Source organism: Gallus gallus, chromosome 1, assembly GCF_016699485.2.
Source record: "Gallus gallus isolate bGalGal1 chromosome 1, bGalGal1.mat.broiler.GRCg7b, whole genome shotgun sequence".
NCBI lineage: Eukaryota > Metazoa > Chordata > Aves > Galliformes > Phasianidae > Gallus > Gallus gallus.
In genome coordinates this window covers 109943951-109967542 of record NC_052532.1, presented here as the reverse complement: position 1 = coordinate 109967542, position 23592 = coordinate 109943951, and the positions used below count along the sequence as shown (strand labels likewise).

General features: G+C 45.7%; 1 long non-coding RNA gene across 7 annotated transcripts; it reads left to right on the top strand.

Moving 5' to 3' along the window:
• Positions 1 to 1654: 1654 nt before the first annotated feature.
• LOC101748713 lies at positions 1655 to 23021 on the top strand. Of its 7 annotated transcripts, none has more exons than XR_005841834.2 (4): positions 1655 to 3295; positions 15325 to 16943; positions 17511 to 17618; positions 18641 to 23021. It is a non-coding gene; the product is annotated as an uncharacterized LOC101748713 (long non-coding RNA). The 7 variants fall into 7 exon arrangements; XR_005841842.2 differs by having other exon boundaries at positions 15325 to 17618; positions 18641 to 18960; positions 19160 to 23021; XR_005841837.2 differs by having other exon boundaries at positions 15325 to 17618; positions 18641 to 20318; positions 20770 to 23021.
• The last annotated feature ends 571 nt before the right edge of the window (positions 23022 to 23592 follow it).

The following is a 23592-nucleotide window of genomic DNA, read 5'->3' as shown; positions in this document are numbered from 1 at the left end:
AACATTTTTTTCTGGTAGAATGCAGCATGACAATATGCAAACTGGAGACAGCCATAGGAAAAGGAGCAGGAGAAAATGCAACATCCAGTCCAGACACTCAGATAAAGCTGACAAGGGCTGAGATTGCTTCTCCAAAACATAAAAGTCTCCGGATACACTGTGATGCATGATGAGATCTCTCTCATGCTCCAAGGCAGATAGGTCACTGCACGACAAGGAATTTTGCTGACTTCCCACCATTCTGGTAATTGTGCAAGGACCACGTGCCATCTCCTTGGTCTTCCCAGCCTGGTCTTTTTGTGAGAAATCATACTTGGGTGGGGAGGGTAGCACTTCAAGCCCTCTCCTTCTCCTTCTTTGGGCAAAAGCACCATCTCTCCCGGTTATCTTGAGCATCAGCTCTCTATTGCCTGAGGAGCCCCATGCCACTGGCAGGGCGTGGGGTGAGGAAGGGGAACTGGGCCTGCCAGGAGCTGCTCCACACGTACCATGAAGCAACCAAGGGGTATGAGCGAATCAGCCTGGTTGTCAGACTTCCGTGTATTCAGTCAGGCTGAATTCCCTGCATAAGGACAAGCACGGGCGAAATATCCGTGAAGCAGCAGGAGCAGACAGTAGTCACCGGGGCTGTCTGAGGGTGTGCCGGCGGGAGCAGCAGGAAAAGGCAAAGAGGAAAAGCTGAGTGTAGCGGGTATGGTGGGATCAACCAGCCAGCAGCTGAGCGTGTGTGCCTGTAGCTGCAGCTAGAGCATGGGGCTGTTGCAACAGTTAGCTGGAGTGCTGGGTGATTAACGGAGAACGTAACAGCTTGGAGCATTTTTATAACTGACGATTCCTTACAAATTATCCCCGAACACGAAGCTGCCTTCCTTCAAGCCCAACTGAATGTACCTTTAACACTTCTAATTTACTGTTTTCCCCATATAACCAGGGGATATTTTCACCCTCCCATTCTCTAGGGTGGGGGAAAAACTGAATAAGCATCTTCAAGTTCTCAAAGGTGGTTTCTCTGGTTTGTGTAGTGTCTGGAGGCCATGAGAAGTTTTCCCTGAAAAACCAAAGGAGCCGTTGCTACAACAAACAGTTGCTTGCTCTGCATCCTTACCCAGGTCCTTGGATTCACTTTAAATGTAACAGCCAGCGGTGCCTGTGATGCAAGAGGTCACTAATGTTCATACCCATTCATTATGAACACATAAATAATGGACAAGTAACACCTCCTAGAGCTGGTGGCTGAACTGCATTAAAGAAAAAGCTGAGAGCAAATTGCTGGTGTGGAATGCTTGGGCTTTGGTTCTGTTTTCCCCCAGGTGCCCCTTCCACACACATCGCTTCGTTCCGAGTCAGCACAAGACTCGCTCAAGCTCAGGCCAAGGAGTGCATTTCATCTCTGGGGCAAGGTTTTCTTCCTACACCTTTCCTATTTTACATGTATGCAATCTGAAACAAAAGCTCTATTTAAAACAAACAAATTGCCCAGTTTTCAAAAACGACATTGCCCTTCCTGGAATGTGTTTATCATCAGTCCTTTCTTTACACTTACTTTGCTAAACAAAATCAAATATGAAAGCAACGATTCAGATATGTAAATGACACTTATCTCTCCCATCTCTCCTTCTTGTTATTTATGGTGCCCAGCATGACTATTTTGCTCAGCTCTGATCACGAGCTGCTCAGACCTCTCCAAGTGATGGGGACCAGTGCCGTGGTGGTCTGTTCCCAGTGCTGCACTGCGCATGTATGGAGCTGTGTCTCTGCTTCCACCTCTGCCTTCAGACAAGGGCACCAGGCTGGGGAAGCAATGGAGTGGTAGTCGAGCCCTCGCCAGGGGCTGGGGTTGCTGTGACCTGAATGAAGGGATTGTGTGAAGACATGGGGAAGTCTCCAAAGCCGGGAAAATAGAGGCTGGTGCGGAAAGCTAATGCTTTAATTCTGGAAATCTGTGGGCGTTGGGCTGCCCCCTTTCATGTGGCTGAATTTCCCCCTCCACACAAGAGCGAGAGTGTGAAAATGAGGCAGAGAAACCCAGAAGGGTGGTGGAGGTGAGGAGGGGTGGGAGCCAATATCCACGCTGGGCTCGTGAGAGCAAGGAGAGACTTGTTGAGGAGTAAGCGGGCGCTTGGTGGATTCCCTGCACATGTGCCTTGGGTGGGTGAAGAGCCTGACTCAGCACAGAGGGAAGACAGGCTTCCTCCTCCGACTCCGCGTGTGAGCTCAGCCCAGGGTTTTGATTCACGTTGAGTGGGTTGGTTTCACAACTCTCACAGAGAATCTTTGAAATCGGATAAGAGCAAAACCACAGTCAAAAAAGCTCCTTGCGTTTCTGAGCACAGAACCACTGCTGTTTCATTATGATCTAGAGTTTCATTGACTGAATTTCAGCTTGGGAAGTAGCACAGGAACATGGTAAAATACGATCTGTGAAAAACTGATATATTGAAAAACAGAAAGTTAGAATGGCAAATTAAAAAAAAAAAAAAAAAAAAAAAAGTGCCCTTATAAATTAAGAGTCTCTTTTTTCCCTTAAATTTATTACTGCCACGAACCTGAAGCTACCAGGCATCCTCAAGCAGGCAAGACAGAGCAGCAAGCATGGGGCTGCCCACCCTGGGCACTGTAAGATGATGCAGAAGCCGTCATCTGGAGTTGATGTGCTCTGGGCTACAAACCAAGGCCCCTTCCTAGCTGGGGTCACCACTAGTTGCCAACAGGACTTGGGCCACCTCCCTGGTGGCCCCGCGGATGCTGATGCTGGAGCAGTGCTAAAGAGCATTCTTCTGAAAGGGCTCCTTCTTTCTCTATGCCATCTTCCTGCTGGGTGTCTCTGCCTCTGGAAAACCAGTAGGTGCCTTACATGCAAGGAACCTCAATGACATGGGCAACCCTGCGTGTCCTCACCGATGAGAAGGACACGGAGACAGGTAGAGGCAATCTGGTGTTTATTGTCCTGTGATATTTTCTCTGTTTAAAACCTATAAGGAGCCCTCTCAGTAATTATGCAATACTGTTCAGATTTGCAAAGTAAGCACGTTACAAAGCTTTAGAAAGCAGAATAACCAGCTAACAAGCTACAGAAATGTCTGAAGACATAAATCAATGCCATACCTCTGTGACTACGTTGAGGCAAAATAACATGAAAAAAAAAAAAAAAAAAAGAAAGAAAGCCTACAAGCCCAAAGCAATGCGCACAGGAATTCTGTTGTTGTTTTTGTTCCTACGCACATGCCATTCATATGAGGTGGTGTTTGTGCTTCGCTCGCGGTGGCGGTGGACGTCACTGTCTGGAACTGCGCAGGTAATGGATTTGGGACAACTTACAGGTGGTGGCACAGGGCTGCACTTGTTTTTCTTTCCTTTTTGATGAAACGGGCTTGTTTTGCAACAAGATCGAGGCATGGTGGGGAGGAAAGGTGGGGAGGAAGAAAAATTAAAGGGGAAAAGAGTGTGAAAAAAGAGGTGGAAATTAACAACAAAACCAAAAATCTTTTCAGGAGCACTTTATAATTCTGTCCCCTTGGCGATATCTCAGCACATTCTTAATTTTTTCTGCTATGATTTCTTTTCCTTCTTGTTGCTATGCCTTAAGGAGCTGCCTGTAAGGATCAGACATGATTTGCACACAAACAAGAAGTTATTGGCCCAGGGGACCACTAAATAGCCACAGATCTGCTCTCCCCCCGGCATCCCTCCTTCCTGAAGAAATCTGTGCTATAGTAAGTCAAGAAATGCAGAGAATAAGTCTTCAGTCCTCAGGTGATGCTAGATGTGGGTAATGCTCCATGCTACAGACAAAAGGGGGACAAGAGCCTTGTTCTCTGCCCGGATTGACAGATGGGTGACAGGAGACATCACTGTCCCACCTCAGAGCAAGGTGGGGGTCTGCATCTTCTCCCCAGAAACAGGAATAGGACGAGACAGAGTGGCCTCAAGTTGTGCCAGGAGAAGGTTCAAGTTGGGTGTTACGAAACATTTCTTCTCAGCAAGAGCGGTGAGGCAGTGGCACAGGCTGCCCAGGGAGGTGGTGGTGTCACTGCCCCTGGAGGTGTTCAAGAGCCGTGTGGATGTGGCACTGAGGGACGTGGGCAGTGGGCATGGTGGGGGTGGGCTGACTCCCCGTAACAAGAAACCCCGTGTCCTGTCTGCATCTCTCACCATGAGGAACTGGGGCATGGAAGGAGCAAGAGAAGAAGTGGGTATCTCTAGCTGTGACAGCCTGTCATCAGAAAGCCGGGGTGCAAGCACAAAGCACAGACAAATGTGGTCACTGAATGGTAACTGCGTTTCCTTGTTTGAAACCCGGAGGCAGGCTGGGAAAATATGTGTATGTGAAGCAGAGATCATTTTTGTAAAATATTCTGGGGATTGAGAGTCTCGACGTTTATGAGGTTTGCAATATTTGCTGGTTTCAGTTATTGAAATAAGAAAAGCCTGCTATCTTACAGTCAGTATTTCTGCTTGTTCAAAGCAGGAAAGGTATGTGAAGGAGTAAAAAAAAAAAAAAAAAGATTAAAGGCAAAACAACTCTGAGCAGGATGAGAGAGAATCATTTTAAGTTTTGGATGTAGTTTCAGGTTGTTCTTTATTTTATCTGAACCGGTTGTCCCACCCCTAATTACAGTGGCATTAAAACATGCCTGGGTGTGGTCACTTGAAATCCTCAAGTGGGCAAAAATGTTCAGCTTCGTAATGTACTTGAGGCGTGTATCCGTGGACCGCTTTAAGTTGTATATCCAATGACACAGCACAATCCTGCTGGCTTCTCCACTGGCTTCTGTTCCTTTATTTGCCGTAGCTTTAGTCCAGAAAGGGTCACGTCATTCCTTCTCTCTGAACTTGAGCCCTAGCCAACATCACCAACGGCCGTATCTCCCAGCCACTCCCATAGAGCGCTCTGCCTCTGGAGTGGTCCCACGGAAGGACAAAAGCTCCTACTGCATTTCTATCAGGAATACGGGGGTTGGGTCTTTTCCTCCTTAGACTTCCTCAGATCGTGCCGCTGGTGACCTTTTCCATTTTGTTCTCCCTTTGTGGGTTTTTCTCAAGTCAGGTGAAAATTGCAGTCCACAAAGCAAGCGGTGCAGCTAGACACTTTGCTTTGACTCACCAGAGGCTTTTGTCTTGCTTCTTGGAACCTGTGGTAAAGCACAGTGCACGCAAGACTACAGTTATAGTACACAAGTGCACGAAGCCTACTCTGGTTAATTTGATAGCTTCTTAGCAACCAGCAGCCTACTTTGGCTTCAAAACATGGAGTTTCTGTCTCCTCTGACTCCACAAAGTCTAGAAGCATTTGGAAAGCTTTCCCAACAAACCAAGATATCATTTCTCTGCTTCTGAAAGTATACACTATTACCATCCACATAGATATTTACAAACCTTCCATAAAAAATAAACATTCTGTGGAACTGGTTTGAAAGCCAAGAACAACCCATGTAACATCTAACAGCACAGGCTGGAGGGCTGTGTTCCACCAGCTGTGCATGGGAGGCCTCCAAAGCTCAGGATATCTGATAGTTATGCTAAACATCCCTAACTGGATGTGCACTTGTGATTTACTTAACCACAGAATGGCTTGAGTTGAAGGGACCTCAGAGTCCACGCTGCTGCAACCCCTGCCGTGGGCAGGGCTGCCCCCCACCAGCTCAGGCTGCCCGGGGCCCCATCCAACCTGGCCTTGAGCGCCTCCAGGGATGGGGCACCACAGCTTCTCTGGGCAGCTGTGCCAGCGCCTCACCGCCCTCTGAGGAAAGAATTTCCCCCCTGACATCTAACCTAAATCTCTCCTCCTTTAGTTTGAAGCCATTCCCCTTGTCCTATCTGAAAAGGGAGACTAAAGCCTCCCCTGGTCCCCCCTCCTGCTTGGAAGCTCCACTGGAGTTCTGGAAGGCTGAAATGAGGTCTCCCTGGTGCCCTCTCTTCTCCAGGTTGAACAAGCTCCCTCAGCCTGTCTTCATAGAAGTGCTCCAGCCTTCTGATCATCTTCATGGCCTCCTCTGGACCTGAAAACATATCAGTCCAGCATGCTGGCTAGAGAACTCAGGGAGATGGAAGTCAAAAACTAGCACATGCTTTCTCTGGCTAGGCCAGAAGGGTAATGAAGTGAAAATGCCAAGAACAAGTGTTGCCTGCTGCACTGGGATCTGGAAACACAAACGTGCTCCGCAATTGGTTTCCCTTTCTCAATTCGGATGACCAGTTTTCTCATGAAAATTGGCTTGGTTTGGTCTTGCTGTTCATTCTTCTCTTCTGGTTTGCCTGCAGAGGGTTGATGCTGGAAACTAGGCACAAAAATTACCTTTCCTTTTAGTACTACCTTTTAAAAAATTTCAGAGCTTTTATTAATGCACCTAAGTACCAACATCACAGAAGATAGAGGAGTACCTACATGGCATACTGCAGTGCTGTGTGTGAAGTCTGGAGGAATTTTGGGTTCAAGAGATGTGTCGCTATGTCAGTACAATGTGGAACTGGAGCAAAATCTCTCTACCAAACCATGCATCTATTCTCTCAGAGCCAGGTCCAGGTGTGTGGCTCAGCTCTGGCGTAGCTCTTAGAAGTCTGGGTTCAGAGCAGACCTGAGCCATAGATTCTCTGTGCGTACCCTTACACATGTGGAGGGATACAGATGAAATTCTAGCCTCGTGGCAGAGGTACGTGCATGGTAGATGGGCTGGGAGCCCTCATCTCTCATTAAGTGCTGGTTTTAAGTTGTCATGCAAAGTGAAACGTTGTCAACAGGCGAAACTGAGCTGTGCCTTTCTTCCTGCCTTTGCGTGTCATCTCATACGCTCAGGACAGTCATCCAAAGGACAGAAGGTGGGGGGGGTCAGACTCCTTTGCATAGACAAAGGGAAAATATCTGATCTCCCATGGTAGATAGGAAGCCTTTATCTCTCAGCAGTGAATAAATAAGCCTACAGAAATATTGAAAATGATCAAAGGATAACTGAATCTTTTAGCTTTCCTTATACATGCTCTTCTCACCTCTCTTTCTGCATACAGTTTGTGTTTATTAAGTTCTGCAAAATTTAATTTATTTTCCAAGGGTGCACTGTAAATATTTGGTGCCGAAGACTTGATAATTTAGGCTGTTAATCCAGACTGGTGTCGTCAGCAGAGCTCAGGGTTGCACCAAGTATTACACCCTATAATATAACAAATCCAACAGACAGGTGAGAGATTTTGAGAGTACCTGGAGGTGACACGATAAGCTCAGTGTTGATTCTTTTACTCAAGAATCGAATTTGCAAAGGTCGCACAGCACTGTTGTAAAGGAGACAGAAGCGTGAACAACTCCTTGTGATAGAGTCCTTGCTATTACAATAAAAGGTACGCAGAGGTTCCTGGGACTCGCTCTTCACAGCATTTTTCTGGCAAAGGGCTCATCAAGGACAGGGCACATCAGAGAACTGAGAACAGTTTTTAGTTGTGGCAACAAGAACACCAGCAACATGTAAACACAAGCCCCAGATAAGCTAGAAAGGTTATCTTTCTTTTAGAAGGCATCCTTGCTGTGGATTGAGCCCCATACGACTTGCATATTTTCCAAAGGCAGGAAATCTCATTCTCATGTGCCCAGGAATAGCACATGCCTTTGCATCTGCACTCATCTCACTTAGAGCCAGCGTGCCTCTGAGCAGCAGGGCTAAGTAACAGCCACCTTGGATAGGTATCCCTCCATGCTAAATGTGTTTTAAGCCGGAAGCGTTGAGGAGTCCCTTCAGCACACACAGACACCTCAGGAGCCTGATGCTTTCAGAAGAGCTCAAACCCTACTTAGGTGTTTAAAGAGGAAGCGGCGTTTCAGCATTATATGCCTGTGGACAAAGAAGTAACTTCTGTGAGCACACAAAACGCTTCAGAAAACCCAGTTCCTATTTTTAGTGCTGAAGGGGTGAGAGTTTCTGGAAGTCGTTCTACAGCTGAGGCTCAGTGTCCCTCTGAACATCTGGTCTCTCCGCATCAGTCAGCCTCTCTGCAGTGAGTTTAAGTCAATCATGCAGCCACTGGGGTTTTCAGATTGGTATTTTCTGTAGCTTATCTATATAAGAACATCTTGCTGTGCTCTTCCAAGTGGCAACGTGCCTTGATGTAGCAGCTGCCTCTTATGTTTTATTAAAAGAAACAAAGAGGGGAGATGGTGCTGCAGGGCAGGCTAGAAAATGCCAAGACTGAACAGTATGATGCTGTCCTGACCAGCAAGAGTTTGGTTTATTGGAGGTACAGAGCTAAGGTGTAGAAGTACCATTTTCAAAGTAACAAAGGCCAGGATGCAGTCAATTATAGGGGGAAAAAGTATTGGGTAATATAAGCTGTGGGAAACATTGAGTCTGGACACCTGTAAGGGTCTACATGGAACCAGCTGTTGTAAACAAGGAGCTAATGCCATGAGCTGAGGGAGATGACACTGCTGACGTGGTCTGAAGTGTGCTGCTGTTTCCTTTTGAGAAGCACAGAGGTTTTAGCTGCTCTGCTTCATTTCCTGCCCCGTGTAGAACTGCTTTCTTGATGCTGCTCTGCATTCTGATGTAGGGATGAGGGCAGGAGGAGGGAGAGGCCAGAAGGTCACATTCAAGAACTCTAAAAAAATAAAGGCCCTTCTTCCTATTCCTTGCAGGATGCTGTTTGCGGCTGGCCGCCCTCATTTTGACTTTGTTCTGCCCCAGCGCTGCCAAAGGATGTGGTAAAAAGGGGTTCCCCAAACTGCCAGGGTTTCACTGTGCTCCTGAATCACACCACTTTCTCTCTGTGACATACTAGTTCCCATCAGAAAACCCTGCCTGCAACCCCTTTCCAGTTTCAGCGTTATTCAGCAGAGTGGAGGGATTCCCTCAAATGACAACAGGAAGTCTCAGTTAGCAAACTATGAAGGTTGAAGATCTTTTTTTATTTTTCTGTTCCTTTCTGAAGGTGGGCATTTGCATTACCACAGCCACTGATCCTCTGTCCTTCACCAGCTGAGCCTGTGGCTCTGCCTGCCGTCCCAAAGCACATTGAATCATGGAATCATTTGAGTTGGAAGGCACCTTTAAAGGACATCTGGTCCAACTCCCCTGCTATGAACAGGGACACCTACAGCTGGATCAGGGTGCTCAGAACCCCATCCAGCCTGACCTTAAATGTCTCCACATCAGCTATATCACCACCAGGTTTTTCTGCAGAAAGTCCAGACGCAGCTGAAGGTGACCCTGAGGACAATCCTCCCTGTGTCCAGGATCTCTTCTTAATCAAACAACCATGACTCAGCCTCTTACCAGGCCCCTGGGGCATGGCCAATGGGGTGCACCCCAACCATAAGCAGCCACAGACAGCTCTGTTTGTGCCTGTCGCTCTGGGCTCCCTATATCATCCACGGGGATAGCAGGCATTCTCACAGCATGAGTCATCAGATCTCTTCTAGGCACCTACAGGAGGACAAGGCAAACCATGTCCTAGAAATGCCCACTTCCCTCTATTTTCCAATGAACTCAGGTGTAAATGTCTGGTTTGGGTCTTTGTTTCGTATTTGTTCCCAAATACAGATTTTGAAAGGATTTTCCTCCTCTTCTCCCTCTTGTTTCATGGCTTCTCATCCACAGTTTTCTCATGAAAGCTCTGGGACACCAGATGGGTTCCACCTCTGATCCTTCAGGAACCAACCCTCTGCTTTCCCCCACCCTGGCTGTGATTTAAAACCCTAAATGTGGGAGACTTGTTGCCTCTTGGTTGCATGACATTCTTTGAAGGAGTGGGAGAACTGGTATTGGTGCAATACCCATACTTCAGACGGGAAAAAATGTTGATTGCTTAGAAGAATTTTGTCTCTCTGATGTGTTGATTACATTACAAATCAGGGAGCTGTAGGCATTGTACAAAAACACATCATAGATATCATTGTTCTCCAGTGGTCTGCTCCTTCCTGTCCACGTCTCCATAGCAGACAGATGGATTCTTGTTTGAAGCCTGTTTGTTTGTTTGTTTGCTTTTTGCCTTTTTTTTTTCTTTAAGACAGATCTTCTGTCCAGTATTTCCCCATGATCACAACCCTACTTCACTGACACGTTCGTATGCCTGGCTCTAGCTGAGGGAGGTACTCATAGGCTTGGAATTAGGCATGAGCTTGGGAACTCTGCAGCATCAGGACCTCCGTGTGATTCTTCCCTGCTGCTCGCTCATTGCTAGTGCTTCTACTCCCCACAGGTGCTGGGAAAGACATGTTCTTGCTTTCAGACAGAGTTGATATTATCACCTGCCCTTAACAATGTTATTTTCTTTCCCGCTGAGCTTAGGCAATACTGCAACATGCCTAAACAGTGCATCCACAACAAGTGATGGCATCATCTTGCTTTGAAAACAAACTTGTGGTGGGTGGAATTAGCCATGCTGAATGATGCTGACCCGATTGATAACAATCAGTGAAGAAACTACTTCAGCTATTCAGTCATTCACCTCTGGTCACCCTCATTTTAGGGAGAGTGGGAGCTAGTAGTACTCCACATCATCATACCACCACAAGGAAGAACTACTGGTATTTTTTAATCAAATGTCCATATGAACAGGTCATTGTTAAAGAACTGCAGGGAAAGAAGGGTATTTCCACATCACCTGATGTGGTTGTCCCTAATCTGTCCTTAATCTGTCCCTCTTCAGTTTCTTTCTGCCCTCTGCCCCTAATGCAAATCTTGTTGCTCCCCTGAACAACAAATACCACAAAACACCTGTGCACAGCCTGTTCTGTGCACAGGGTATTTCCTTCCTGAGCTAAAAGGATAACTGAGTGAAGAGAAAAGCACCTGGTCTGTGGTAAAGTTTGACTGAGTTTTGCTTATTATGTATGTGCAGATTTGCAGAAATGTGTGAGAATGATTTCAAAGAACATACAACTGGCTCTGTTGTCTTCAAGTCTGATCTTCTTCTGCTTTCTCAGAGGAGAGCTGGCTTAAGTGCAGCGTATTAGTTCAGAGCTGCATGATGCATCGAACATTAAGTGGAAGAGTTAAGCCTTCCTGTGTCCTTCATTTCTCCACAAAGAAAATTATTATAGGTGGGACAAAACCAAAGCATATCATAGAATCGTAGAATCCTTACAGTTGGAAGGGACCTTTAAATGTAATCTAGCCCAACTCCCCTGCAATGAACAGGGACACCACAGCTAGATCGGGTTGCCCAGGGCCTTATCCAGCCTTGTCTTGAAAGTCTCCAGGGATGGGACATCAACTACATCTCTGGGCAACCTGTTCCAGTGCCTCACCACCCTCACTGTAAAAGACTTTTTCCTTATGTCCAGTCTAAATCTACCCTCTTTGAGCTTGAAGCCATTTCCCCTTGTTCTATCACCACAGACCCTGCTAAAGAGTCTGTCCCCTTCTTTCCTGTAGAAGTAGTGTACATAGTATATGCTTTAGGCTGCCTTATGCCCTCCATCCCATAACCCTCCCCCTTATCTGGGTTTATCTCTCTTTGAGAGGGCTGATTTTTCCCCCAGGAATCTGAGCTAAAAGACTGAGGAGAGGGCCAAGTTTGTGCAGTGGGACAACTTGTCCAAAGAAGCAGTGATTTAGCCTCTGGTGTTATAGGATCTTCTGTAGGACATGGTCAGCAGGACCTTGTGGTTAGAGGAAGGTTGGGTTGTGTCCTGGTGGAGCGAAGGCTGAACAGAAGCTGAAGGGGAAGCGGAGAGCATTATCAGAGACTAGACTTCAGTGTCGAGATGCTGGAGAATCTGTGCCAGGAGGCATAAGCTGGAATAAGGCACAGGTCTGACCTGTAAAGAGGCAGGAGCTGGGCACAAGGCAACAAGCTGGTGCCTGGAAGAGAAGCCGGAGGCACCTGGTGAAGATTGTGTTACGGCTGGAGAGTTGTACAGCTAATCCTCAGTTCTCTGATCTTGTTAGACCTTAGATGCTAGAGAGGTTCAGTGCTGCCAAAAGTTGGGTTGATAGCTCTGGCTGGGGGGAAGGTCAGCTGAAAATGACAGGAACTTCAGCTGCAGTCACAGAAGCCAGGGAGCTAGAGGGGAAAAGAAGGCAGGGCTGGAAGAAAGGTGTTTACTGACCTCTTACTTCCAACTCCACGGTGTCAAGCCTGCAGAGAGCACACAGAAGAGCACTTACTGCCTTGAATATATGCTGCACTCATGCACAGAATGGAAACCAAGCTAGAGAGTCCTACAGTTCTGCTGCCAACAAAGCCTCCTGAGAAGTGCTGTCTAATTGCACATCTGCTTACGTATATATTGGTGTAAGCGATGCCAAAATATGTATATGTGTTAAATACAAGTATATCATACAGTAAATCTTAAAGCACATAGAAGTGTAAAGACAGCTTTCTATATTTCCCCTAAAAGAACCAGTCTGAATCTCAAACATCTCTTGTGTCAGATGATGCCTTAGAGACTGGAACTCTGTTTCAACTTAGTCCGCAAAGCTCATGTTACAAAGTGAAACAAGTGGCTGAAACCAAGCTGTAATCAGCTATTCCTCCAGTGTGGCTACGAGTGGAAGCAGTGAGATTTCACTTGCAAACACGCTGCAGGCTTTCTGACGTAGCTTAATGTCGTGGCATCTGTCCTTAAAATTACTGAGTGCTGTATAACGCTGAGTGCGGGGAAAGCTCAGGCTCAGAGAGTTTCACACTCCCGGTTGCAGTACCTAACCTGTTTATCTTTTCTCTTGCCTCAGTTTTCCATCCTGAAATGGATTTTGTGGAGCTTGGTGAACCCACTTGGCAAATACTCTGATGCATTAGTGATGGGGAGTTCAGAAAACGCAGTGAAATAATCGCTTTTTAGAGCAGGGCTGGAGCAACAAGCAGCACACAAAGCCTGCAGCCATGTGATCACAGATGCAGAATAGACCAAAGACCAAAACAGCAGTGCACTGGCAACCTTGTACTCTGAGTGAGGTAAGAATTTATTAAGCAGGCAATTAGAGATTATTTCCCAAGGCAGACCCATGAGGATGATGATGTAAGGCCACAGGTGGCCTTAATCATAGCATTTCCTAACTTTGGACTCTACACCTCCATTAATGTTGTTTTTAAGGAGTGCATTATACACTGTAAGGAGTTGATGCTGATGATCAAACAGCAGCTCTGTGAGCAGGATTTATCTGGAATGAGGGCAGGCTCCGCATGAAAAACCACTCTCCAGATATTCCCCATGCAGGCACTGGTTAAGCATTTGGTACTTCTGTAGCAATGCTTCACATCAAGTACTATTCACAAAAGGAAAGGAAAGGAAGAGATACATATGCCCCTATTCCCATTGCATTTACATCTAGGACACTAACAACACCTAATGGCCTTGACCAGTCTCACCTGGGGCCTCTTCCCACCCTGCCCCTGAGCTTAGACAACCCATTTCAGCTCAGCCCTGGGTTGCCAGTGCCTGCTTGACCCATGTTGTAGGTGTGATTGCTTCCTGCCCTGTCTCCCAGATGGCCCTAAGATCTGTATCGTAAGTAACAGGTCTCCAGCATTACCTCCTGGATGGAGCCCTTGGACCTATGCTATAGTTCTGTCAGCCCTGTCACTGACCCTTTCTGCCTTAGCTCGAGATGGAATCCTCTAGGTGGACCCTGGCCCTGGCTCATCTCCTTACCCTTTTGGGGCCATCAATCAACTTCTGTTACTTTCTGAGCCTACTCACTATGCTTGGCTCCTAGAGGATGATGCCTGTTGTTGAGAACATGGCCAAGGCTGGGGTCACCCTTGGTGCCCAGTTCCCCATCTCCAAGTGAGCAGCTGGCCCGTCTGTTATCCCAACACCCTCCATTGGAACTGGAGGTGACAGAAGCTCCTCGCAATTTTAATATGGGCTCTTTGAAACTCTCTGCAGGTAAGCTCTGCTCATTATGGTACCTTCTGAGCATGAAGGTTTTGTGCAGACTGGGGCAGCTGGGCCATCCTTATCCTAGTCAGGAAAAGAAGGCACAGAAACCTTTCTCTGATCCACTAGCTGGCAACTGCTACACTTTTGCTATGGTTCAACCCTCTGCTTTGCCATCTCACCTTGAAGCTTTGCTGCTAGAAGGCAAAATGCTCTCCAAAATTCTCCCTGACAGCTGCTGACCGCACTGATAAAGAAGGTATTTTGGGCTGGCTGTGCACAATGCCTGCCTGTTTGCCAGTTTTCCTGCTCACTGGGCATAACACCATGGGTCAATGTATAACTTGGGGTAATGGTTTCAGATGACACCAAGAGCCATGAAGAAACATCCCACGTGAAACTCTGTGTATGCAGCGTGGTTTTAGAGGAGAAGGGGAAGGCTGGAGTTGAAAATCCAACCTGCTCAGTTACAGCTGCCTTGATCCCAAATGGATTCAGATTCTTGGAGGTTTAGAAGCACAAATTAACTAGTTTTCCTCTCTGCATGTCTCTCCCCCTTTCCAAGCTAATCTTCAGGAGCAGAGAGTATGAGAAATGTTCACTAGGATAGTCCCAATTGTTCTGATTTAAAAGAGGATATTGGGACTCTCAAAGAGACCGCACTCCCTTGTGATATAAAGCTCTTGTGGGCAGCAGAGGGTTTTGACCATTCTTGGAAAAAGACAAAGCTAGATAAAAATGGCCTCAGAAATTTGCCATAAAAATTAAGCCTTGGAGATTTTGTTCGAATAGCTGCTCATATCCAAACTTGCTGCTGCTTGACTGCCTCTGCCTCACTCTGTCTCCCTTCCCTGTACCCCTGCCACTTGCCCTGCATCTCTGCCTTCTCATTCATCAATCACTGCTCCTCATCTAATCAAAGCCTCTGGCACGGCTGCGGGCCACGTGGCACCAATCCCACTGGGCCAGTGCCAATAAAGTCTGGGAAGTTGCCAGTTTGCGTTGGCTGCAGCCACGTATTTCTTTCACATTTTTGTGATGTTACATCAAATCGATTTTATTTTATTTTTCTTTCTCTCCATCTCTGGAACAATAATTTAGGTCCAGTCCTTGTGGATCTTCTTGGCTCACTCATTTAGTCCTGTAGGTCTGTTTCACTGGACCCCGCTAATCACTAGATTCTGAGCTTTTGAGGAAACAATAAAAAGGGCTTTATAAAGCTCCTTAACAAGGTGACCCCCCTGTCCTGTCCAAGGTGTAGGCAAATGCCAGCAAAAGGCAAACAAAGGGAAAATAACTTTGACTTCAAATAGTCCTTGAAGCCGGTTCTTACAGCACCTCATTAGTATATGCCAGTGTAAGGTGACACTGTCATTCTGCTTTGCTTTGTGTTAGCAGCAAGTTTGGTGATGCTTCCTTGCTCTTCTGATCTATCATATATCTTGTGATATTTATTGCTTTGTAAATGTTGGTGGTCACATGAGAATCTGAGCTATCCATTTCTATGCCGTTTCTAGGCCTCATGGTCAGAGGGATATGTTTAGGGCCCTCCACAGTGAACCTGAAGACAAGGATATCAGAAGACAAATAGACCTCCAGGTAGGCCAAGGTTTCTTTGTTTACCTGTTTTCTTGTACTTTTCAAAGCAAACTGCTTAAGTCACTCTAATCCAATGTCATGACTTGGGGAAGCTTGAACTGGGACTTTCCAAGCATGTGAGATTAGTTACATACTATTTATGTTACAGCTCTGTTTTGCTCTCCTTGCTCATACATCCTCTTTGGGCTTGCTCTCTATCCTGACATTAGGCTGCAAGTATTTTTCCTCAGGCACAGCAAGTATAGAAGTTAGATACGAGACTGGGAAGCAGATGGAGCACTCACCATCTTTTCTCACCTGAGGTTTTCTAGGGAAAGGACAGCTCCACAATGAGGTTATGGACAGCTTTGGAAAGTACAACACAGAAGTTCTACTGAAGTTGTCCCCCTTTCGATCAACGTGGGGTTTTCCCCACCCCACACTTTCTAGCTCTTCCAAGCATGGAAACTGGGAAACAATGGAAAAAATGAGGCAGCCTGCCCTCTCAGAAGACATTTTGTAATGTCACTCTGCTTGCCTGCTCACAGCCCGCAGGTGATGTTGATCGTGTTTACAGGAAATGCCGTGAGTAATTTGCAAAGTGAAAGCAGCTTACACTGGGTGAGGGCCTGTCTGATGGAACAGAGCCATGCTGCGTTTCTGGGCTCATGGGCTGGAGAGGAGCAGCCTGGGAGGAGGTTGTGTAACAATTCTTCCAATACTGGTGTATTGGAAGGACAGCTTGAGGCCAATGTGACTCTGTCAAAAGGCCTTGCTTAGCATTGCCACCTTCCTGGAGGAGGCAAATTCTAGACCCTTTTACACCTCATCCTTTTTGCCCTCACTCTCTTGTATAATCTTGAATCCAAGATGCAGCACAGCCTCAGCCCAACAGAACATACAAGTTATCTCCTGAAGGACTTGAGGCACCTCTGTCTCTCTCTTCTGGATGTGGCTCTGGGCAGCCTGGTCTGGTGGTTGGCGACCCTGCACATAGCAGGGGGGTTGAAACTACATGATCATTGTGGTCCTTTTCAACCCAGGCCATTCTATGATTCTATGATTCTCCCTACATCCTTCTCCTTCCCCCAGTGTAACACTCTACTAACTGCACTCTCCAGACACAATCTGGAAAGCATAAGCACCACAGTGCAGAAAAGGCTTGTGCATCCTTTGCAGATGCCTACAGCTCCTGGAGACAGCATGTGGCTGCTGAGCTCCCCAGGTAGTCCTGCTCATGGCTCGGTGCAATTCCTGAGTGTGCTGGGAGACCTCCTCCCTTCCCATGTTTCCTTGAAATCCTCTACTTCTCAGTCAGAGTGCAAATCTGGGTTATATCATGTAATTTCTTCCCAGTAAATGCTGGTCTCTCCACTCACTCTTTGCATCACCCACTGTCTGCTGTGGTTCCCAGGCTGGTTGTGTTTTTTTTCCCAGCCTGTGAAGGTCTGACGATGCTAGTGAAATTACACAAGGCACAAATGAGGAGAATGGAGTAGAAGCCCAAAGATGTGCCTCCTAGCAGGATTTATCTGGGGAGCTCCTTCCCTGTCCGCAGGTAATCCTGATTAAATAGTGCATCGCCTTTCCATCCTCATTGTGACCAGTTGCATGGGATACTGTCAGAGCACTTGCTTCTGTAGGAACCACCTTCCAACTATGCCCATGTCCCTTTTCCATCAGCACAGATGTTATTTTAGTACAATTTTGAGAGACTGAACTGTGCCTCCTGTGAGCCTGAACACATTGTAGTTTACGCCTATGCTCTCCTGTGCTGTTGTTCCCAGCCTGCTATCATTTCACATCAGCATTCATTCCAACTTTCATCTCCTTCTCATTACTGAGGTACGTGCACATTATTAGTACTTACAGACCCAGAACAGGGCCGGGTCTCTGTGCCAGGATCTGTAAGGAATGATCCTGCTAGGGAGCAAACACAGCCGAGTTCAACAAACACAGCAAGCAGAGAGCGTACCCGATGTTCAGAGGCAAGGAGGCAGCCTACTTTTGTGTGGCACTGGGCATTCCTGGCATTCCTCCCTGATCCTTGCAGAAAGAAAAGACAAAGTACATTCTGCACCTGTCCCAGAAGAACATTGGATTCAATGTTCCCTCTTCTTCCCAGAGCGTAGCAACCTGCCAGGGACATGGAGGCACATAGAGGGAGGTGCAGAAGAAACAAGGAGGAATGTGGAGGAAGATGGAGGACTTTGAAGTAATGTTGAGGGAGATGGTGAGACCTGGAGGGTTGGGGGGGGGATGTGGAAGGACATGGGGTATTATGGAGGAACATGGAAGAATGCGTGGGGATATGGAGAGACATATTAGGACATACACGGAAATGGAGTGACATAGGGGAGTGTAGGATCTGGAGCAGGTGAGGAGAGGCTTCCTGTGAGCCTGTAGCTGGATGAAGAGCCTCAGATTGATCTGGGAAGAGGGAGGTTGCCCAAGGCCAATTTCATGCACTGCTCGCTGGGCTTGGAGCACAGAGAAGCCAGATAGTGCTGTTTTGGCCACAGACTTAGCGTGTTTGTACCTTGCCCATTGTCAGGAGGAAACCTGCCTTGTGAGCACTGTACTTGGCTGACCAGATTGGTATCTGTTCCATCCTTCTTTCCAGCAGAGCTCCTTTACCCAAACGTTGTTTTCAATAAAAATGTTGAAAATGAACACAGTACAGACAACAGTGAAATGTCTATAGTCAAACTGCACAGTGGGCTGTCTAAATCCACACTCAGCTGTGGATGACTACCTGATGCACCATACCTACCAGAATTAGTTCTAACAGCTATTTGTTTAGCTGCTGCTGCTATATAGGGCTGTCTTAGTAACGTGCAAAAAATATCTTGGAATAAATGCAGCATTCTTATAGAATGTGAGCAAATCTGCATTCCATTTTCCATGATTATTTAAACCATAATCCTTCTTTGACTTGGCCTAATAGCTGTGGTATGTGTGACAAGCCAAATGTCACAGAATTGCTTCTTCTTATTCTCTTAGTTGAGAGTTTTCTTCTAGCTGGAAGTATGTCCTCCAGTTATTCAGCTTCTCTGGCCACAGTCTTTCCATTGAGTACCTGCTCTTACTGAGCCCAAAGTTTGAAATGCCTTTCATCCTTGTTACCTTTTTTTTGCCTGGTTCCATTATAAAGTGTCTTCTTCCAGATTGTTACTATTTATTTGTCTAATATTTATACTCATTCCCTGGTCATGGTCACAGAACTGTGATGCATTCATCTTCTGGTTTCTTTAGGTTCCTTAGGATGTGTCTCAATGGGCAGGTGAGGGCAGACCCAAATTAATTGCACCCACACCACATCACTCAGGTGCAAGGCACTTCTAGCCCAGAAGCTGTGTGACTCTGCAGGCAGCACTGTGCCAACATGGGGCAAAACCTGCAGTTTGGCTCAATACCCACCTGGCGTTGGATGCAAACAAACCTGTGAGTCCTACACCAAGTCTACATCTTGGCCTGCCTTCTTCAGTTCACTCCGTTGGTACAGCTGGGCTCTCAGTGAACCAGAAAGTGTGAGGTTTGCCAGAACTGAAGAGCGTGTGAATGGGTTTGTGAAGGTGAGGGAAAAACGTGTATTTTTTTTTTTAAACCTGAAAAACTAGCTTACCTGTGCATCATAATAGGGATTTTGGAATTGAGACTATTGTAATGGTTGTGGGCTAGAGTCATTAGAGCAGTGCTGTGCTACTGGGACACTTATAGGCTACCTCCACACTTACCATTGCTCAGAAGACAGACATTCTCTTCTCCCTTTAGCTAAGCCTGCCTGAACTGGAGGGCTTTTGCATGACTGTGAAGGAAAGAGCTTAATTCTTCTTTATGACCTGCTTCAAATAAAGCTACAGCAACCAAATGGACCGTGCTGTGTGAAACCCAACATCATGCTCGTGTGAGTCAAATATCCCCCTCTGGTGCTGGAGAGTTCAGCTAAAGAGCAAACAACGGTAAACACCAGCAGCTGAAAGTGGGTGTTCTTTTGCTTTCTTCATGGCAACAGCCCAGCAGACTGACGGAGATCAAAAATTACCTTATCACCTGGAGGTCTGCAGAGAAGCCAAGAGATGTTGAAACCTCCCACCACCTCCAACATCAAAGGCTGCAGCAGGTATCTTTCCAGGTGCTTTTTCACAGCCAGCCTCAGTGAAAGCTCCCATTCAAAAGGCAGTAACTCGGGAACATTAGGTGTAGCTTCTGGTGGCTGAACCGGTTAAAGTTACCCTTCAATGTCACCAGAATAGCACACTAAAAGGGGAAATTCAAGGAGGAAAACAAAAAGAGTCCTACCTAGGGGATTGGCTGCTTTACAGGGGCTGGTAATGAGATCATACTGCCATGATTCAAGGTCACAAATTTGACTTTAGATAAGGTGTAGCAACAGCCTCAATCTGTAATGGTGACTGTTCAGCAGCCTGTGTGACATTAATGGGTAGTCTCTTGTAGCCTTTTAATTTAACAAGGTGATTGCTATAAGTTTTGTAAAAAAATACCTCCAAACACAACTACTAAAATGAGCTGGCGTGTGATAGTGAACAACAAAGTTCACTGAAGCCTTTTGTACTGATGCATTGAATGATGATGTATTCACACCACTTTGCTGTTCTTTGTTAGAGCTTTAGGGCAGAGATGTTAACAAAGGATGTTCTGTATATTTGCAACATAACAAAATAAAAGATTTTTTTTCCAGTAGGGCATAACTACTATCACATATGACTCTAACTTTAAATGTGCCATAAGGTAGCAGCACTGTCCAGAAGCTAGGCCTCTTCTACCTTTCAGCTTGCTGAGAACAACTTGTCTGAAAAGATGCAGGCTGCTTTCTGCTCTGTACCTTTGTGCAGGGAGAATTCAGAGTTCCTGGTGCAGTCCCATCGTGCTGTGCTCGCCTCCTTTAGAGTTCACTGTATTAAAGATGAAGGTATTGGTAACATTCAATTTCAGCTTTCATATATATATATTTTACCTATTGTAAAATACTTTCAGTACTGCTGTACTGCAGCAGCCTATTCATTTATGTGCTTTTAGGCACCTTTGGGTAACAGAAATTACACCTATCAGCAACAATGGAATGACAGACCAAAAACAAACCTATCAAATCTCTCATTTCTGTAAAAGCAGGGCGAAAAAAGACTGAAAATGGTGCCCTCTGCTTTCTGGTGATCTTATGCATTCATCAACAAGGTGCCCCAAATCCATTCTTAACTACGGCTATAATCTCGTGTAACAAAGGTACCTCCTGGGTACTGGTGAGAGACTTGTAGGATGTGTTTATTATGATTAAATCTCTGATAAGTTAATTTTGGTTCTGGCAAATATTCCTATGATTTGCTCTGGGCAAACAAAAAAGCCACTATACTTTGTTGCTGTAGGTGCAGTCCTGATGTCTCATTCTGTGTATAAAACAGAGATTTTTGAATATTGGAGAATCTGCAGCCCAAAAAAGCCTGCTGGGGAGCAGAAGACACACTGGTAGGTGACAAAAACAGAGTTCACTGACTGCAGTTTGCAAAATGCCATAGGTTATTTCTGTTTATTGCCTGGGATTGTACAAGAAGATCAGAATTTAAGCTTGGACGTTCTTGGATATTTTCCCCGTGAGATTTGCGTCTGCACAGAGAGAATGTTATAATATGCTTTCTTCTCCTTGGAGAAGGGATGATATCCCCTTGGCAACATGAGTGATCACTTAAATGGAACAATAACATTAAGCAAGTGTTTGCAGATGCCCTTCAGGGTGCTTTAGCATCTGGAAACAAGAGAAGGAGTGGTAAGCATTATATGGGTAAGCGATTAGGAAGACAGAAATGTGCTTGGGAGAGAGACACATATTTCAGAAATGGAATTATTCCATAAAAAGTGTCAAAAACGTACCTTTAAGTGAGCAGTTTGGGAGGATGTTCTGTAGACTACTTATGACGTGACTACTGAATATGAGGGATTTGCCCCTTTCTCTGTGGTGTGAGACATTGTCTGAGAAAAGACTGATCCGGTTCAGGGTCTGCCCAGACAGGGAATACCTCAGTCAGTGACTCTCAGTGAATAACATTTCTGTGCTCAGTGCCTTTTCCCAGTCTTGGGAGGAAATGAATAACAAGTACAGCTACCTTTTTGGCATCTCTACGTGCAACAAGTTAGGGTAGCGTTTTCAGCTAAGGTTAAGGGGAAAGCTCCAGCAGGAACAAGGAGACTTGTACAGCAACTCTTGGACCCAGTTGCCATTCAGCTCAGAAATAGTTCTCTGCAAGGCTTCTGCTAACTTTAACAATTTGTCCCTTGCACTGGTGGAAGGCTGTCGGGATCTGTGGGCCCCTGGATCCATGGTGGTTAGGTGGAATTGCACTTCACACAGTGCCATCCCTTGCAGAATTATGGGCTTTAACTCAACTCTGTGGATTCATTCCTTGCTACCTCCCCACTGGCCTTTCTGGCTGCCACAAAACTCAGATTTTCACCTATGCAAAGTTCAAAGGGGCTGCTCACTGTGAGTTCCACTTTCCAAGGTAGCACTTTCCCTCAGACAAAAGAATGGAAGGTTGGTGCCTCCAGCAAGGAGCAGAGAAGGGCTGGAGCACAGACCGTACTGCAGTTGAAGAAGGCAATTACTGTTATGAGGCCAGAACAAGCAGCTAAAATATGGAAGTCAGGCAACTTGGTCAAATTGGAGTTTGACATAAAGAACGTGATAGTGCCAATTCGATGTTCTGTTTTTTTTTTCCTTGGTGGATCATTTTTTTCCCTGCTTTTCACATTTTTATTACTTTTTTTTTTTTTTTAAACATGAACTGTTTAGAAGGTCAAAACTTTAAGAGGCAAAACAGGTAGAGAAATTGCAAATAATGTTGGTGCTCTAATGCCTATTCCTAAGAACCTGTGATGTAAAAAGTCTCAGAAGTCGCAGTTCAAGTGTTCTTTGCATGTCCTCTATTGCATGTCAAGCATGCAGTATGTCTATTGCATAGACCTCTACATCTAGCTGGTCCTCTATTGCTTTTGTTTTTAGGATTCATGTTTGCATGTAGTCAAATTTACATGATGTTTTATGCATCCAGAAGAGTTAACATCCTCCCTTTTCTTTCACGTCGAATGGATGCTATGGTTTTATGTGGGGATGAGCAACACTTACGACAGATAAGCTGACAAAACACAGCAAAATCCTGGGTGTCTGCAACATCAACAGTTAGGCTGGTGTTTCCATGTCCCTGCTGAGGATGGAAAATGTTTTGCCATCACTCTTCCTACATACACAGTCCCAAAGTGTTCAGAAGGGCTACATTTCTAGTGAAATGATCTTCAAGTGTTGTGTTGTCATGATAGAGAGAAGATGGACTCAGTTCTCAGAGACCACAGTACAATACGGAGCTTGTAGCTGAGCTTCAGTAGGATGTTTTTAACAGTCTGATATCTGGAAAGTCTTTTTTCCTAAGTGGTCAGTTACTGCAAGCAAAATGACCTTCTCCTCCTTTTGTCAGGATTAATTCCTGCAAACCATACTGTATTTTTCTCTATGCTTGTCTGCTAACTATGTAGAAAGTGCTAAGCAATCGTGCATAATTCATTACTCTTAATTAAAATGTAAATTTATTGTCAGCCTTTTGGGGTAATTAAAGCACCACTGTGAGAATAGGTTTGTGTTCTGTATCTTTTGCAAAAATAAACAAATAACGTTTTATGTTCTGCTTGAAGAGGTGCAGTTGATCACCAAGTGGGACGCAACTGAACTTCCAGAGAAGGTCTGTCAGTTAGCATATATCTAATATTCAACAGGGTGTGAATCTACTTTGCTATAAAGTGAGCTGTCTTATTTGCTGCGGAGTTAGATGCTTGTGTTTCGGTTTTTGGCATAGATGGAAAGTATTATTTATAGGTATACTTCTACATTCCCCCCCAAAATCCAGACTATTTTATTGGCCTCCAGCTGCTCCTCAGAAGCCTACAGAGATACATTCGATGTATTGCAGTGCCTACTGTAAACACCCTATTTACCAGAGCATTTGCAGGTTAGATTAGGCTTCATAATTTATAGACCTTGAAGCTCCCCATGCAGTTGGGTATCTACAAAGTGAAGGACTAAGTGCATGAAAAAAACAATCTTCCACAAGGAAGTGGGGTAGTGAAAGGGTGCGCAGCGTGAGACTTAGTAGTAATTGTAGTAGAATTGTCCTTGAAGTTTTGCAGAATGTAGTGACGGCGAT